Here is a 17,505-nt window from a genome sequence, read left to right on the forward strand (position 1 = left end):
AATTCGAATTGAGATCATTCTGTCATTTTTGGGGTTGTATCCAAGCACTGCTTTAGCCACTTTACTATTAATTATGAAGGCTACTCCATTTCTTCTGTGGTCCTCTTGTCCACAGTAGTAGATCTGGTGGTCATTTGATGTGAAGTGGCCCATTCCAGTCCATTTCAGTTCACTGACGCCTAGAATGTCTATCTTTAATCTTGACATCTCACCAATAACCACATCCAATTTGCCCTGGCTCATAGATCTTACATTCCAGGTTTCAATGGTGTGTTGATCCTTAGGACATCGGATTCGCCGTTCACCACCAGCACCGTCGGCCGCTAGCCGTCCTTTCGGCTTTGAGCTAGCTGCGTCATCACGTCTGGGGCTAGTTGAGCCCATCCTCTGTTCCTCCCCAGTAGCATTTTGACCATCTTCCGATCTGGGGGTCTCATCTTCCGATGGTATACCGACATATCTCTGGTTGTACTGATCCATTTAGTTTGGGGTGGGTTGCCATTACCTTCCCCAGGGATCTCATTTAGTCTGACCTCTCTGTCATGACCTTCCCGTCTTGGGTGGCCCTTCACGGTTTAGCTCACGGCATCATTGAGGTGCTCAAGCTCCAGCACCACAACAAGGTAATGATCCTTTGCTGAAGAAACTACCAGTAAGGCAGGCCAAATTCATACAAAGTTATCCAAACGACAAAAAGGCAACAAGAAAAGAACATTAAGCAACCGTTCATCATCCAGCAAAAAGGCCTTTGCCAATGACAATTGAACTTGATTAGGGAGGTGTTCCATGACAAAATGAAAATATCTTGGGATATATATTAAGAACCATGCTAGTAGCTTATAGAATTCTCATTGTTCTTCTCCTGCTCTCCAAGGGAGATTAGAAGACCATCAGGAAAAGCATGGGCAATGTCGGCTGTAATAGGAAGAGGGAAATCCAAATCACACAGAGGCAGAGTGATACTACATTTTTGCATATCATGCAAATAATTGGTGCAGCAATGGTTTAGGATCAAATCAGAGTTGTAACACGTCTTCAAGACCAATCTTTTCCCTACTGAAGCCTTCCAGATGGGTTGGGACTCCAGTGGCAGAGTTGCCAACCAGCATGGCCATTAGCACAGTTTCACAGAAGTCAGTGCAATGCAACTGATTCTAAGTAAAAATGACAATCAAGCTAGTCTGTACTTGGATTTATAAAAGCTCTGTCATCAATATACTACACTAGTTATGTTTTCCTCTCAGTATGTTTCTGTGCCCTGCTCTCCCTGCTTTCAACTTTTCATCATCTGTTGCAGAAAGTATAACCAAAATGCTATATTTATTATGTGATAATTTAAAATGCTTTTTATTGTAATGTAAATAAAAGCCAAGTATTTTCTGAACAGGTCTTACTATGTTGCAGCTGTGATTTAGAGAATCAAGCTGACATGGAGTTCAGAGAAGTTTTAAGATGTTATCTAGTGGCTTCTTGAAAATGTGAAAGCTCCACTAAAGTAAACGTATACAGGACCGGGCGGCATGTAGAAAAGAATTTTAACTTCCTTAAACATTACTTTTGTCAGGCATCATTTTGAACCGCAGGCATTCTTAGAAGCATCGGAAAATATTGATGGTAGTTGTTCTGTCCTACAACCTCTACTTTTGCCAAGACAAACGTTATTGGTGAAAACATTTTCTTATTCCTTACTCTGAGTAATCTTTGAAACATCTGCTCCATCATTTGCCTTGGATATAAGCCACTTTACTGTAAAATCACGCTATGCTCTCTTCCATTACCATTAATATTTTGAAGTGTTTTAGCAAGCTTGCTGTTCGTTCATTTAGGATTTCTTTGAAGGATCATAACATTAGTGAAAATGATATGAAACAGAGCAAACACATGGCCCAATCCAATTAAAATTAACCACATTGGAGTTCAATCTTTTTCATTTGCGAGTTAAACAGCAAGTTCTTTGCTCTTTGTTTTCTGAAAAAACAACCAGCATTGGAGCAGGCCCTTACAAACGAAAAATGGTTGAACGTGGATGGTGCTCCATTTTCATCTGAAAAACTGACCTTTGGTTTTCTGTAATAGTGCCCAAATCTGAGGAAGTGAAGATGTCTGCTTTGGATTTTCTAATGGAGGGCCAGGCCCAAAATGCAGTTAGTTGTCTACAAGAGGGGCATGTGCTACAAGCATGGAGGTTCCCACCTTCTTTCCAAAATGGGCCTCATTTTGTTCACTAAGGCAAATGCATCTATTCTGCTCACTCAAGTATTGCAGATGCATATATTTTATAAGTCTCGGTCTTTTGCAAGACGAGGAGTCAATTAATTTTCCATGAGAGCTAAGGTGAGCAGCTTAAAGAGGGATCGCTGAATCCTGACGCGAAACTTCAGGGGCTAGAGCGAGCTTCCTCGGCCACAACAACCTCTTAAGAAAAAGTTGCGGGAATGAACTATCCCACTGCAAAACGCCGCTAGGTCATCAACAGCAATTGCGGCTAAGAGCGGGAGAGGGGCGTCCCTCCGCCTCGCCACCTATCAAGACTTGTTTTGTGGAAGAGTTTTCGCACGGCGGCTGGGAAGCAAGAAAATCCGAGCGGTCTCACTCGCGCGCGCTTCACCTGGCTGCCGAGGGTCGTTTAGGGCCAAGCCGGGCGCATGCGCGCGGCGGGATGTCGCCGGCGCGCTGCTCTGGTCCAGGGCTGTGTCGCTTGGCTGGTTGTTGGAAGAGGCGCCCGCGCGCTCCGCCTCCACCTGACCGAAGAAGACTCTGGGAACGGCGGGTGGGAGAAAGCGCGCGCGCAGCCGAATGCATAGGGACCGGTGAGTGAAGGTTCTCACTCCGGTCCCCCTCCAAAGCCGCTCGCGTGCCGCGCCTCGACAAGGTAGGAAGCTTCGCGCGGGACGCTCGCGCGGGCGGGCGCCAAAGAGAAGCCTCGGAGTTCCTCGGCGCGGCGGGTTGGGGGTCTCGGTCGGCTGCGAAGTTTGGGCGGTCCCTGAGTCCTTCAGGGACTAGGCATCAGGGCGGCCGATGCGGCTTCTTGCCGGCCGGCCTGCGGCACGGAGGCACCACGACCCGAGGCGAGGCGGCTCGCCAAAAGAGCCGCGTGTCAATTCAGGCGCTGGTTTGTACTCTGGCCTGGCGGGGCGTCTTGAGCTGAGAAAAGAGCGAGCGCTGAGATGCTCGAAGCAGCGAGCGAGCCAAGCAGCATCTCGGAGGCAGCAGCAGGTTTGCTGAAGAGGCGAGCTTTTCGATCCAGGCTGCTGGCCGCGCGTTTGGGTGGCGTTGTTGTGGGTACGCTGAGGTGCGGGGCATCTTCCTTTCAAAACAAACTACTGTGCTGTGGGAAAGCCGCTTCCCTCGGTTGCTGCTGTATAGCCTCGCGTGTTAGAGCCGGGCTTGTAGCTGACTGAAACAGAGTGCCGATTCTCAGCGTGCAGGCACAAGCTTTACATTCTCCTCCATCAGGATCTCCTTCGGTTCAATTTCGATATTGCAGACAGATGTGAGACTGTGGAAAAGCCATTTTCTTTAAATAGGTCAAGTCTTTAGGAGTCCCCGCAAACTACCTGTGTCCTTGAAAAGTATGAGAAAACAAATGTCTTTTCCTCATCACCCAGTTAAACAGCTATCCACCAGTGCTTGAGCTGGCACACTATACTAGCGTACATTTGCTTCCCCAACTGGTGATCCACTTCCTGCCACAACAGCCACAATGCCAGCAAGTGGTGCTGCCCTTATTTGCAGAGTACAGGCCATGGATTGCTGGCTTCCCTCCCCCTTCCTTTCCCTCCCAGGATACCAACTGTCACCAGCCACTGGGAAATATCACCAGTCACTCTCCTTAATCTGAGATGGAACTGGAGTGCATGTGCATTTTGACAGATGGCTAGACTGGTTGGTTTAGCCATCTGTTAGAACTTGCTCTGGTTTTGTTTAAGAGGTTTACATGGGTGCATTCTTCTGGAATAGGACTATTCTAGAATAATAGCACTATTCTTGGATAATACTCTCTTCTGGAATACTGGTGAATGTGTCCAAAATGAGCCCAGCTATCACTGATGGGTTTGTGTTGAACATGGATTTAGCACTATTCCAGAAGAGCACAAAACCCATGTTCAGAAAGAATCCCAAATGGCAGCTGGCAGACACAGAGATGGGTTATGAAGCAGCAGATAAAACTGGCTCTGGCTCTTTCTCTCCTGTTTCACAAAACAGCCATCCCACTTCTGCCACCTCCGGTCAGCTGCTGTGTTCAGATCTTTGAGTTGGGGATCAGCTTAGAGACCTGACAAGTGTAAAAGGAAAGCCCAGTTCGAAAGGTCCATATTCTACCACTGTCCAAAACAGAATAGGAGAGAGGGGGCACGCTTGCTCTGCCCTAAATTGGCCAATAGGATGATTCCATCCCATGGGGGTCACGTGACTACCACACCAAACAAATAGTCTGTGAAGCTGGTCAGGCTGCACGAGTGGCAAAATGTTGTGGCTTGTTGCTACTGTAATAACATGAGGATATGACAGAAGAAAGAGGTTACTGGGGCATATTTGTGCCATGGTTAAGTGCAAGTGGTGATGGGCCCTTAAATTTAAAACTCGTTACTTGGAGAAGTACTATAGGCTTTGGTGTTCATGTTAAAAGAGATAAGGCTTCATTTGTTCTCTTGGCTTCACTTAACTGTTGCTTTTTAAAAAGCTCTGGTATTTCTTGCAAAGGGGAATTTCCTCAGCAGTGAGGAATCAGCTTGCTTGAAGAAATCATCCTTGATTTGATTACAGAGCAGAGGAGTGCATATGTGCATGTGGTCCAAAGGTTTTACCTAGGCCAGGTCTTCAAATCACAGGGCACGCAACAAGGATAAATAACACATTTTCAGTTGGTATGGATTTGAGTTAAAAAAACATTGTTTTCAAGTTCAAAATGGCTCCTAAGCTTGAAACGTCCTCATTCTGAGCTCAAAACACCTGTTTTGAATTTAGATGAGAGCAGTATCAAGCCTGAAACACTTCTGGTAAGGTAGGAACAGCCTATTGTAAATGTGAGACATTTTCAGTTAGAAACATTTTGCATATTTCTAACACACAATCCTTGAGGAATATTCTTGAAAGTTAGTCTAGGTATTCTGGTGTTCTAAGCTTCCAAATTCATGTGGCATAATGGCAAATAAAAGTATGAATCTTAGAGCTGTATACACTATCTAAAATGGGTAATTTAATGCCAACAGGAAATTAGAGAAATATGAGTGCTTTGGGAATATATGTCGCACAAGCTTTTATTTAAGGGTTAAATAAAAGGGTGAAAAGGTGGGTGCTTGTTAAGGACTGTGGCTCTGATATGTGTGTGTGAACATGACTGTAAGACCTTTGTAAAACAACTGAAGCAGCAATTAACTTGTGTAGGGTTATTTTGTGATGATGCTTTTAAATGTTCTAAAATCCACTAATTCATAAATAGCACCAGAATAAAGCTATTTTCCTGATTTGGAACCGTGCTGTTAAGGAAAGCCTGAAGGTTGTGGAGGATTTGTAACCTTATAATAAATTCAATAGAGTGAATGTGGGCAGCCACCCATTTGTTGACAAAAAGTTCGGGATAAATTTAGAAATGATTTCTATTGTTGCTGTAACTGATACCTGTTTTATTTTGAATTCTCTTTGATGTCACATGATTTATGAATAGGGGAAGTAGAGGTAAAATAAACTATTTATCAAGACAATTTTATGCAGGTATTTTTAGATGAGTTTACTGAATTATCTCTCTATCATCTATCTATCTCTATCATGATGTGGCTTACCAAATTTAATGTTAATTTTATACATTTTATATGTATAAACTAAACATTAAACATAGAATTGCAGAGTCAGTAATGCTAGGGAACAGTGTAGAATTCTCAGGTTGAATGCTGTGGGACTGAAAGGAATGCCCTGTATGAGAAGCTCAAATCACGGGATAAAAGGTATTACAGCATGCTGTCCCTGGATCCCTGCTTAGAAAACATCTGGCTAGTAAACAATTATAGCACATGGTCTTCCGGACATCACTTTAGTTAATTGCTCAAACAAAAAATAAGCGTAAATGCTCTTCTCTCTTTTAGTTAATAAAATTCCTTTAAAGTTACAAATATGTAAGGAGATGTTCAGTAACATGCTGAGCGTTTCCCATTCTTTAGCTAGGATGTTTATTCAAATGCTGTATGAATGCTGAGCCCATCCATTATGATTATTTTTATTTCTGTTTCAAAGATGCATAACTTTGATAATTAAAGGTATAGGTTTGTAAGAAGGAATGGAGAATTTAAATAGCAGTGTGATGGAACTATCTTTAAATAGGGCGGAAAAGCTAACTAATCAAGTAGTAATGTATTTCATATAAACAAGGTCAGGCAAAAGCTAGTAAGATAGCTGTCTGAAAATATAACCTTACCAGAATGAAGACTTGAGCAAATTAAATTGAAAAAGTGCATTGATCACTATTATGATCAAAAAGCTTCTTTTATCTAGTTGATACTCCACACTGCGTTGTTGGAGATGAAAATAGGGAAAATGGTAAATAGCATATATAGTACATACTTATGTAGATCAAATGTTGGCTTGTTTTTGTTTTTATAAACATTTGTTCTTGACTTGAAGCAAGTTAGCAGTATTTTTGTGTTACATGCATATAATTGACTGGGTTGAAGATGGTACTGTACAAGATTCCCCTTAAATGTTCAATTTCTGCTGAAGAAATAATTTGTGGCATTTTCCTCCTATATTTCAATAGTGGTGGGCTGCGTTTTATAATATATTTTTTCTTTTCTGTGTCCTGTATAAGAAGTTTATTGCTATATCTTTTTGAACATGAAGCTTACAAACATATATATAATAAGTCCCTACTGCAAACCACAAAATGAATGTGCAAAATGAGTATTTTTCTACTTCATCTATAGAATAGAAGTGGCAAATTGACTGCATTCCTTAGAATGCTTCAGGTAGATATGCAAATTAAAGGCTACCTTTTTTCATTAATATTTCCTTAAAATAGTCTGGAAAGAAAACCCACCAATTGTTTTAAATGTATTCAAAAAGTATGAGAGACAAAGGAGTGTGTGCATGACAATGATGCTGAACTGTGACACCTTTCTTTTCTTCTGAATAAATAACACTGGGCTGATCTTTGCAACCTGATGGGAGTATGTTAGGAATCATCCTCTACTCAACCTTTGTACCTAGCTACATGCTAGCATTAGTTAATTTCTTCAAGGCACATTTTAAAATGGTACCTGCATAATTACATTATAAAACTGTAAGTTCTTCAAAACAAATATGTTTACTAAAGAAAGGATGGTTACGCTGGTGAGAAATGTAGTAATTCTAAGTTAGAAAAAATATGATAGCATCTCATTTTGTCTTCAAACTTGAATTTAAGTTATCTAAAACAGCATCTTTTCTTCTCTCTAGCTATCTTCCTATTTTTGAGTTAGAGAGAAAAGAGAGATGTTGTGGAGGTTTGCATAAAAATGCATATTAGAGAAAACGTTCAGAACTAAATGACATAAGGTGACTGGGAACTCATGTTTAATTGCAGTCAATATACTTCATCTTTAGAAAGGTAACAAACCTAAAACTAGTCTTACGTTTTTTAAAAAATAAAAACATAAAAATCTGTCACAGTTCCACTTCCATGAATCCACTTTCTGGATTCCATCCAACATCATCACTCCGTTTTGATTCACAATGGCACTTCTCCCTATCTTACCTTCTGCACTACACTGTACACTCCCCGAATTTGCCCTGTAAGCTCATCCAAATCTTTTGTCTACATTTTTGACATACCCAGAAGGCTTCACAGGAAATTTGTTCTCTCAACAGTTGGCAGATGGACATCCTGGGATTCCAAACATTAAACATGGCTTTGCCAGGAGTGTGCAGGTAGCAAATTCAATAAATTAATCATAAAAATTTATAAACTGATTTTAATATAAAAATTCTTAGTGGCTAACAATAAAAAAAAATTAAATGTAAAATAGTAATAAAAATACATCCAAAATAATTTAATGAACTTACCCTTGTGAATTCATCTAGATCAGTAAAAGTTCCCTTTGAAGGAATTGGCAGGTAGGAGGGAGCAAGCCATGAGTAACTTCATATGGCAAAATCAGTAGCATGAAATTATGCTTAGATAATTACATAGGGCAGTATCTAAGAAATTCTGGAGAACATCTCACCAGTTTCAGATAATTCAGTTTTAAAAAGTACTCATCAATGTTTCTTCCAATAACAAAATAAAGTTGGAGAAGACTTGTAAACTATATTTGCTCAGACAATGGAGGATAAAAACTATCATCAAGAAGTCTTAGAATTACTATCTCTATGAAGGCATTTCCCTTTCTATATTTATGTAGTCACTGCACACACTTGCAATTTTTGCTGCTCTGAAAATGTGTACTTTTTTATACATACAATGCCAGGTTTTCATTCTTGATTGGCATGGCCACTCCCAGAGTATTGAAAACAAGAATATTGCTGAGTGATGGCAGCGTACTGGTAATGGTAAGAGTCGTTGTGTATGAGATGGGCGGCAGAGAAATTTGATAAATAAATACATAAAATTTTTCGGTAGCTCCCTCACTGTAGTTTTGACACTCCATAGGCATTCCATAGGATGTCTCCAACCATCTAGTAACAGGAGCTTTGTCAATGAGGTGAGATGAGTTGAACTGAATAATGGAGGGTTTACCAGTGGTGTTAGCCAAATAGTTTTGGATATTATAGAATATCTACAACATCATAATGAACATCAAGTGGCTCTTTCTAGATACAGAGAAAGCCTTTGATGATTTGAATTGGACTTTTATGTTTAAAGTTCTAGCAAATATGGACTTTGGAGAAAATTTTATTCATGACTGGAAGGGATTCTTGACTTGTTCCATTATACCTCCTAGCTCTTGAGATGTTGCCATAATGAGGAGCTCAAATGCAGAATTCATGTCAGTGTTTGGAAGCTTGGAAGGTAATGGAGGTTTGTCACCGTGGCAAACTCAGGAATGATTATATTCATTCTCTTTGATTTGTGCGAAAAGGGGGAAATGGATATGTCTGTGGATTGTTCAGTTTTTAGCTGATTTGGGAGTTCTGACTAGCTGACAATTTTCTGGGTCAGCTGTTGGCTGGGAAAAGCAAGTTGTGATTCGCTAGTGGTGTTGTGTGAGACATACAGATATATAAGTGTGCCCATGCCATAGCATCCTGATGTCTAAATAGTTCTGAAAATAGTCAAAATACTCTAGGTCAATCTTGGATGCATTTTAACCTGTATTCAGAACTGAAGAGCTACTCATCTGGAAGACCTTACCATATACGTAGACCTGGATCACTATCTTGTACAATAGCGGTGGAGAATAGGATCTATCCAGAGGGTTGGGTCATTCTCTACTTCACCTGATGGCACGTGGAGGATGTCAGTACTTGGAGGAGCATAATGACAAAACCAATCCATTAACGTTATGAAACTCCCAGGAACCTATTGCTTCAGGGTCTGGGGCTGTTTTAAAGTGATTGGGCACTTGAGTTCATTCCCCATCTCCTTCCCTAGAATGCTCTGAGTGCCTTAATCCTACAGGTCTTAGCTTCTCTTCACTGATTGCCTTGAAGTCATGGCAGTTGTGTTGATTTCACTACCTCCTTGCCCTTCTGTTGTGGGAAAGATGAAGGCAGAATAAAGCCCCATGAGTTGTTGCTTTGGGATATTTGTAGTGATTGTTTTTCACTGAGGGTGAAGAGAGGAGAGTTTTGGGGGAGATGAAAGAAAGGAGTCACTTGAAGCCCCATGGCCAAATGGGAAGGTGTACTAGACTATATTCACTTTGGAGACAACTTTCCTGTCCTAGTTCTATGAGGTACCTGGTTGAAATTAAATTACATGTATTATTCCAGAGGTAGCAGTTATACAATTACCAAATATCTTCACCAATATCAGCAATGCCTTTTCAAGAAGTGTCAGTTTGATTTCACAATGACTTTTGTTTGCTTGTTTTCAGCCAGGTGAGCATAGAATAGACATTTTAGTTATGATACAGAAGGAGGCATTTCATTATAGAATCATTCATTCCACCTCAGGGTGCTATAAAAGGGTTCTCATTGCCATGTGAGAATGTAATGACTTTACTAGGCAAACAGAAAATTGATCTGGAACTAATCCTGTCATTTTTTTCTGACTTGGCTGTGGCTGTGCTTATGAATAATTTTTAAAACATAACTGTATATAAGTTTTCCTAAATTACTTTAAAGACAATCCAGAGGGAAGCACAGCCATGCTGAACTTTCTCCCAGTGAATTTGTTGAATTTAAAAAGTGCTTTTGCTGCATCACTCTCCATCTATTTGCAATTAAACCAAAATTGGAAGAAGTTTCACTGAGATACTTAATTTTGTTTGGCTGAGCATAATAAAATGGCATTCAAACCTAATTCTTGGCTAAAGTGGATCCCTTTGGCAGTTGTGAAGGAATTTTTTTCTTTAAAAAACAGGAAAATGTATCAATTCTAATTTCATTGTACTTAAGGTAAAGGACAGTAATGAAGTTATGAGGGCAAAGTAACTGAGCAGTAACTAAGCAAAAGAAAAAGTGGAATTTATGATAATACCTAATACCTCAGCACTTTTTCCAAAATGTTATATTATATAGGTAAATTTTCTAGTTTTCCAAAGAACTCTCTCTATTTCTAAATCCTGAAACAAAATGATCAAGTCCACCAAACTTCATATTTTTATTAACTGTGTTCCTGTGGGTTTTTTTAATAAGAATTTTTGCCATGTGGTTGTCTAATAAAAAGAATGCAGTTGACAGAACTTCTAGTGCATAGTTCTTAACAGAAATGTTCAACATTCTGCACAGAACTGTGATTTTTCTAATGCATTAGCTGAAAAACTTGACCATGCCTCCTGTCCTAACAGTCAGAAATCACGCTGAGACGAGGAGTAGGTCTCTAGTGTTTATTACTGCTACATAAGACAGAATCCTAACAAACTGAAGAAGCGTGGGAAAAACCCAGACAGATAAACCCCAAAGGTTAAGGCGGGTCTGATCTGTGTCTCTTTGAATGGCTGCTTAACTCCTCAGTACTACGCATGCATTTTCCCCCCTGGATAGAGGCCCCCTCCTGCTCGCCATCAGTACTCATGACATCTCCTCCTATAAATGACATATCCATGTACATGTTAAAAATGCATTAGAGAACCTGAGCTGCTGAGGTTTGTAGACACACCATCCTTGTAAACCAATCTGAGTATGGCAATTCTAGCAATTACTAGTATTGTTCTTTTTATAACAGTATTGTTATACTGTCAGAATAATTTCTCATAGTGTCAAGTTTTTTGTTAATGCTTCAGGCACTTCAGATTACTGCTCCTCAAAGGTGTTTAATATGTTTTGTTGACACAGCCAAACTATAGCAGTTTCTGGACAATAGCACAGCCGGCTGAGCATTCAGTTGGCTATCCCTAATCTCTGCTGCTATATTACACTTCCATTATTTAATGTTTCAGAATATTTCAGAGTAGGATACTATAGTAACATATAGAACGAACCCTGACCTCATCATTCTGCTGATGGAAGCAGTTCCACCAGCTAAAGATTTAATTGGATTCCACCTAACATCTGTTAAATATCTATAAAGAGCAGGATGGGCAAGTTTCCTTTGGTTGGGGGCCACACTGTAATTCTTAGAATATGCAGTGCAGTTTCTGAGGAATGCTGGGAGGTTAGGGTAATACAATGATGTCTGCAGAGTGAATGAAACTGAGATTTTCAGGTCACTGGTAATTTCAAGAGGATATTTAGAATAAGGGCATTATGCCTATCAGAGACATAACACATCTATTTTATTTTAAAAATAATAAAGAATCAGGTCACTGAAAATCACCATTTTGTTGTTGAATTTTGGCAGTTTGGTTTCTGGTATGCTTGTTTCCTGCTATTATTATTATTTTATTATTTATTAAATTTATATCACCACCCATCTCCCCCCAATGGGGGATTCTGGGCAGTTTACAATAAAATAACACTAAAAACATAACCATCTAACCAACCAGCTATGCTTTCCTTCAAGTGCCAATAGTCCTTGTTAAGTCCTTGTTTAACAACCACTTGTTCAGTGAAGATTCGAAGTTATGATGGCACTGAATGAGGTGTACTTATGACCGGTCCTCATAGTTATGGCCATTGCAGTGTCCCTGCAGTCATGTGATCACAATTCAGGTACTTGGTAACTGGCTTGCAATTACAACTCGCAATGTTCTGCAGTCACATGATTGCCATTAGCGACCTTCACTGCTGGCTTCCGACAAGCAAAGTCAATGGAGAAGCCAGCAGGAACATGCATATGGTGATTACATGACCATGGAACGCTGTGACCATGCGGGATTGCCTAATGCTGGAACTGCCATCATAATTCAGCATGGCTACATGGCATCACACCTTATGACTACATCACTTAGTGATGGAGTTCCTGGTCTCAATTACCATCTGTAAGTGAGAACTACTTGTAAAAAAACTTTAAGAAATCTTTTAAAATCTTTTTTAAATTGTCCAAAGTGGCTACTCAAGGAAAGTTGGGAGCAAGGCCCGGAGTGATTTTTGATAGCCTTCTGGCTTTACTTGTGGAAGCTTGATAAGGATTTTGCAGCAAAACAAGAGCACTGTCCAAACTTGTCCAGCTGTGTTTCCCACAAATTCATTTAATATATTGCTAAGTTTGAGAGCCCTTGGTGCAGACTAATCAATTATTCAATGTTAATCTCATAGATAGCATAGCAAAACTTTAGCACGTCTTCCTTTTAATTATACTTTAGGACACAAACTATTCTATGCCCTGCATGAAAGAATGCAGAATATCTCCCCATGTATAAGAGGGAGGTTGATGACCAGTAGATCTGGTAGGGGAATTCTCTTTCAGAAGAGTACTTACAAGAGGTAGCTATGGCTATAGACAGAAATTTGTGTGTGTGTGTGTGTTATTTAGGAGATGTTCTGAAATTTTCAGTATATTTTAAGATAAAAATAATGTGGTTCACGTTGGCTGTATTTACACAACGTTCTTAACCAGATCAGGAAAGACCTAGTAAAAAGCACTTATATAAGATGTTGGGTTTGGTTACTATTCAGCTTTGTTCGGGGCTTTTACTACACTGAGCCTAGTGTGTTGTAAAAACTCAGCACTTTTGGTTGGTTTACAGTTCAATATATTGTGAAAAATCCGAAAATGAGTTAATTCAGTAATCAGACTAGATGTGCAAATGCAGCCTTTAGATTTCTTTGTAAGACTTAACGTACATATTGTTTGGCACATTAGATGATTGATCATAATAGTTTTCCTTTTTAATACCTGGGACAGTCCTCTATGACTGCCAGTTCATATGATGGGACATGTTTACTGTATCTGTTTTACTCACTCTGATTTCCCCTTTCCTTGTACCCTCTCCTTCTTGTTCCGGTTCTCAGTTTCTTTCCTCTAAAGTAGTAATGGTATTGATCATATTACTGATCTACGTGGCTTGGCTTGAGATGTAGAGCCTAGTTCCAAGTCAGCAGATGCCAAGATTTTAACACTTTATGGTTTAATGAAAGTATAGCCTGCTTTTCAAATAAGAGCATACCTATACTTACCATTTAAGCTGATACTATCCTTTGCTCCTGACTCTTAAGTCTAAATCTGTTTAAGAAAATCATGTCTGGACTGAGAGACTTGTTCATTCCAGATTGCAGGCTACCATATCCTCCCACTGGACGGTTCCCCTCCCACTGTTTTATTCCAGGAAAGTAATTGCCAATAACACAGAAGGATCCTGTGGACACATACGCACACATACACATATATGGTAGCAGATTGCTAGGAAAGCCTTTGGCCCAGGAGAGATCAGAAAAGTCACACACCAGGCATTTCTATAAAAATAATTTTATTTACAGAAAGCAAACATATTTACAGGCTCTCAGTGAGAGCTGCTTAACTCTCTACATGCCTACACAGAAGGGAAACTGAAACTAAAACAAGTCCAGGCAAGTTCTTCCCCCCAGGTGCAAAAATTAACAACTGAAAAGGGGACAATTAAATTCAACCTCTTCACCCTGCCAAAATGATTAGTTACCATAGTAACCTTAATCTGTAGTAGAAAACATATTAACAATATATGCATACACACACATACACATTACATACATACACACATGCACAATGTAAAGTTAAATTTATATATACAAAATTAAAGCATCAAAATGGACATATATGCAGGTATAGAAACTAGCTTTAAAATAAACATTCCTTTCTTGCCAGGTGTTTTGAACTCCAGTAACATCTATACCTTCCCTTTACCATCAGCTCTAAAATAACACAGTGGCTAAGAATCTACCTGGTATATAAGGGATTAGCAATTTGAAACCTAGCAGCTTTTTAAAAAATTACTTATTCTTTCCCTAGTTAACTGCTTGGTTTTTAAGTGCACAGTTATGCTGTTTCATTGTTGTTCCAATGAGTGTGGTAAAAAGGTTTCACACAGTGAAACCACAAGTAAATAGAGAGCCAGCAACCTCTTACACTGTAGGCAAAAGTCTTAGCCACTGTGCCATTTTAATGCTGATGGTGAAGGGAAAAGCTTAGAAGCTCTAAGAGAGAAGAGCAACTAGTGCTTCAGTTGAGGGGTGTTTTTTCCTCTGTGAAGCAGCCAATGAACTGCTGGTTTTAGCCTGTAACGAAGTAAAGCGCTCTGGCTGAAATGGATAAGAGTGCAACATAAGAGGAAAATGATGCTTTCGAACTGCAGCATGAAAATGTACTTGGAGATTGAATTTGCAATGGGAGGAAAGTGAATAAAGGCTGATGTTGTCTGTTTCTGCTCCGAAAATGGTTGTGGTCCCATACTGGCAACAGGGCATTTAGGCTGTGCAGATAAACCTTGACATTGGATTATTTACTTTTATTTATTTATGTATTTATTGTGTCTAATTTGTTTTTGTCAAAAATATAGAACTAGGTTATTTTATTTTATTATAAATTCAAACTATATTGGAATGTTTTTCTCTGTAACAAGGATTTGGTTCTGAATTCTGATGTTTTTGCAGTGAAAACCCATGTTTTTATTTGTGCCCTTTATTAAAATACTTTGCACAGAAAATAGCCTGCTGGAACATTCTTCTTACAATGAAGTGTTTTCGGTAAAACTTTGTACATTTTTGGTTATTGTTTTGAAGTAATGCAATACAAAATTATATGCTTAGCTGACCCTTTAATTAGTTCTCATTCTGTCTTACATGATTTATAGCTTTACAGTTCTTATGTTAGAAAATGATATACGGCTTAATGAACGGTAAACCGAGAATGAGTTCTCAACTCCAATTAACTGGAGAGGCTGTAGGAGAAAGAAGAAAAAGGTAGCATCTCCTGCAGAGAGGTTCAGCCTTTAGTGTTTCTGGTTTGGAATTTTTGAGTTTTCTAAGCTCCAAAATTCAGATTGCTTTTCTGTTTTCAGCTTATGTATATAAATGAAAAAACCAACAACTTCTACAAAGACAAAAGGTATCCCTAAGTTCTAGCTGGATCCACCAGTGATCCAGAAGATCATAGTGATCAAACTGGAATCTAGAGCTCAAGATTAGAGTGAAATGCAAGATGGCACAATAGTACACCAAGTATGCAGCCCTGGAGAGCCACTGCCAATCAGTATGGACAAAAATAAACTAGGCAAGCCAATTATAAGGTTCAGTATTTAAGACAGCTTCCTGTATACCTAAATTATCTGATAGCTGATGCAAAGTGTAAAGAATTCCTCAGCTGCACATATGCAACTTCTACCAAAAAAGGCTGGGCTGAAAAGAAAGATAAATGATGGATACTTGTAATGCATTTTGGCATAAACTGCATTGAGGAGATGCTTTTCAAACGAGATTCTTTTGTTCTGGCTGAAGTCTTACGCACATAAATGGCTTCCTGATGGTTTAGAGATTGTATTCGTGTTACTCCATCAACAGATGCTGTTGAAGCCCTGATTGACTTCTGGATTGAAGAAATGGTGTGAGCAATTAATACTGTGGTTCTTAAAAGTTTGTGAACCCTTTTGAATTTCCAATATTTCTGCATAAATATGACCCAAAACATGATCTGTTCTCCACACAAGTCCTAAAACTAGATAAAGAGGAATACAGTTAAACAAATGAGTCAAAAATATTATACTAGTTCATTTATTTATTGAGGAAAATGATCCAAAGCCACATATTTGTGTGTGGCAAAAGTATGTAAAGCTTTGCTTTCAATAACTGGTGAGCCCCACTTGAGCAGCAATAACTGCAATTAAACATTTCTGATAACTATTGATCAGTCCTGCACATTGGCTTGGAGGAAGTTTAGCCCATTCCTCCTTCCAGAACAGCTTCAACTCAGGGATGTTGGTGGGCTTCCTTTTTTTGCCCCCTTGCAAGTTGGAGAGTTTCCTTAATCAAGCTGTCTCTTCCTGAGCTGCTTTTCTCTGCTGTGCAGCACCTCCCTAAAAAGTGCTAACCACAATTTAATTAGCTTAGCTCTGTGACCTTGAGCAGTTGTTTAGAACCCTCCCACCAGCTTACAGCTGCTACTTGAAACTGACCAGACTTTAATCAGTTTCACACTGAAGGCTTTTGTTGTTGTAAATGTCAACACTGGTCAGAAAATGTATTTTTTATTATGGCTGTATTTGTGAATGGTTGCTATCCAAGGCAAAATGAGGACTAGGTAAAGGTAAAGGTTTCCCTTGACGTAAAGTCCAGTTGTGTCCGACTCTAGGGGGCGGTGCTCATCTCCGTTTCTAAGCCTTAGAGCCGGCGTTGTCATAGACACTTCCGGGTCATGTGGCCAGCATGACTCACGGAACGCCGTTACCTTCCCGCCGAAGCGGTACCAATTAATCTACTCACATTTGCATGTTTTCGAACTGCTTGGTGTGCAGGAGCTGGGACTAGCAACGGGAGCTCACCCCGCTGCGCGGTTTCGAACCGCCGACCTTCCGATTGGCAGCTCAGCGGTTTAACCCGCAGCGCCACCGCATCCCATATAAATGAGGACTACCCATATATTATTCCTTAGTGCCTTCAGTCATGGAATAGACTCAAATGAGCACCTAGGTTTTCAAGGGACCTAGTGATGATGAAATGATCACTAGGCTGACAGAGCAAAATCAGCAGAAAATTTAGAAAGAGTTCTTACCAAATAAAGGTTCAAACGTATTTGATGGTCAGGTCCATGGTAATGATGTAAAAAAATTAGTCATCTCTACCAGTTTTGCATTTGTATAGTCATCCATCTGAGTTTTTTCAAATGGTCAGAGACATTCTTGCCATGAGGAAAAGACAATATAAGCCACCATAGTCCATTGCAGTCAACTAGACCAATGGATTAATGTTGAGCTTTGGGCAGTTATAATTTTTGGTTAATAATGCCTGAAGATGTGGATAGATTGATGCAAAAGGTTATTTTTCCATGGCTAGGCCCTGCTTAAATAAATCCTCCCCAATCCC

General features: G+C 39.7%; 1 protein-coding gene across 1 annotated transcript in view; it reads left to right on the top strand.

The window, feature by feature from the left end:
* Window positions 1-2,692: 2,692 nt before the first annotated feature.
* Window positions 2,693-17,505, top strand: part of ZNF385B (zinc finger protein 385B) — a 228,840-nt gene continuing 214,027 nt past the window's right edge. Inside the window, exon 1 of the mRNA XM_063318118.1 lies at window positions 2,693-2,872. The gene's annotated coding sequence lies outside the window, so the exon portion shown is untranslated. The remainder of the gene's footprint in view (window positions 2,873-17,505) is intronic.

This window comes from Candoia aspera, chromosome 1 (genome assembly GCF_035149785.1).
Source record: "Candoia aspera isolate rCanAsp1 chromosome 1, rCanAsp1.hap2, whole genome shotgun sequence".
NCBI classification, from domain to species: Eukaryota; Metazoa; Chordata; class Lepidosauria; order Squamata; family Boidae; genus Candoia; species Candoia aspera.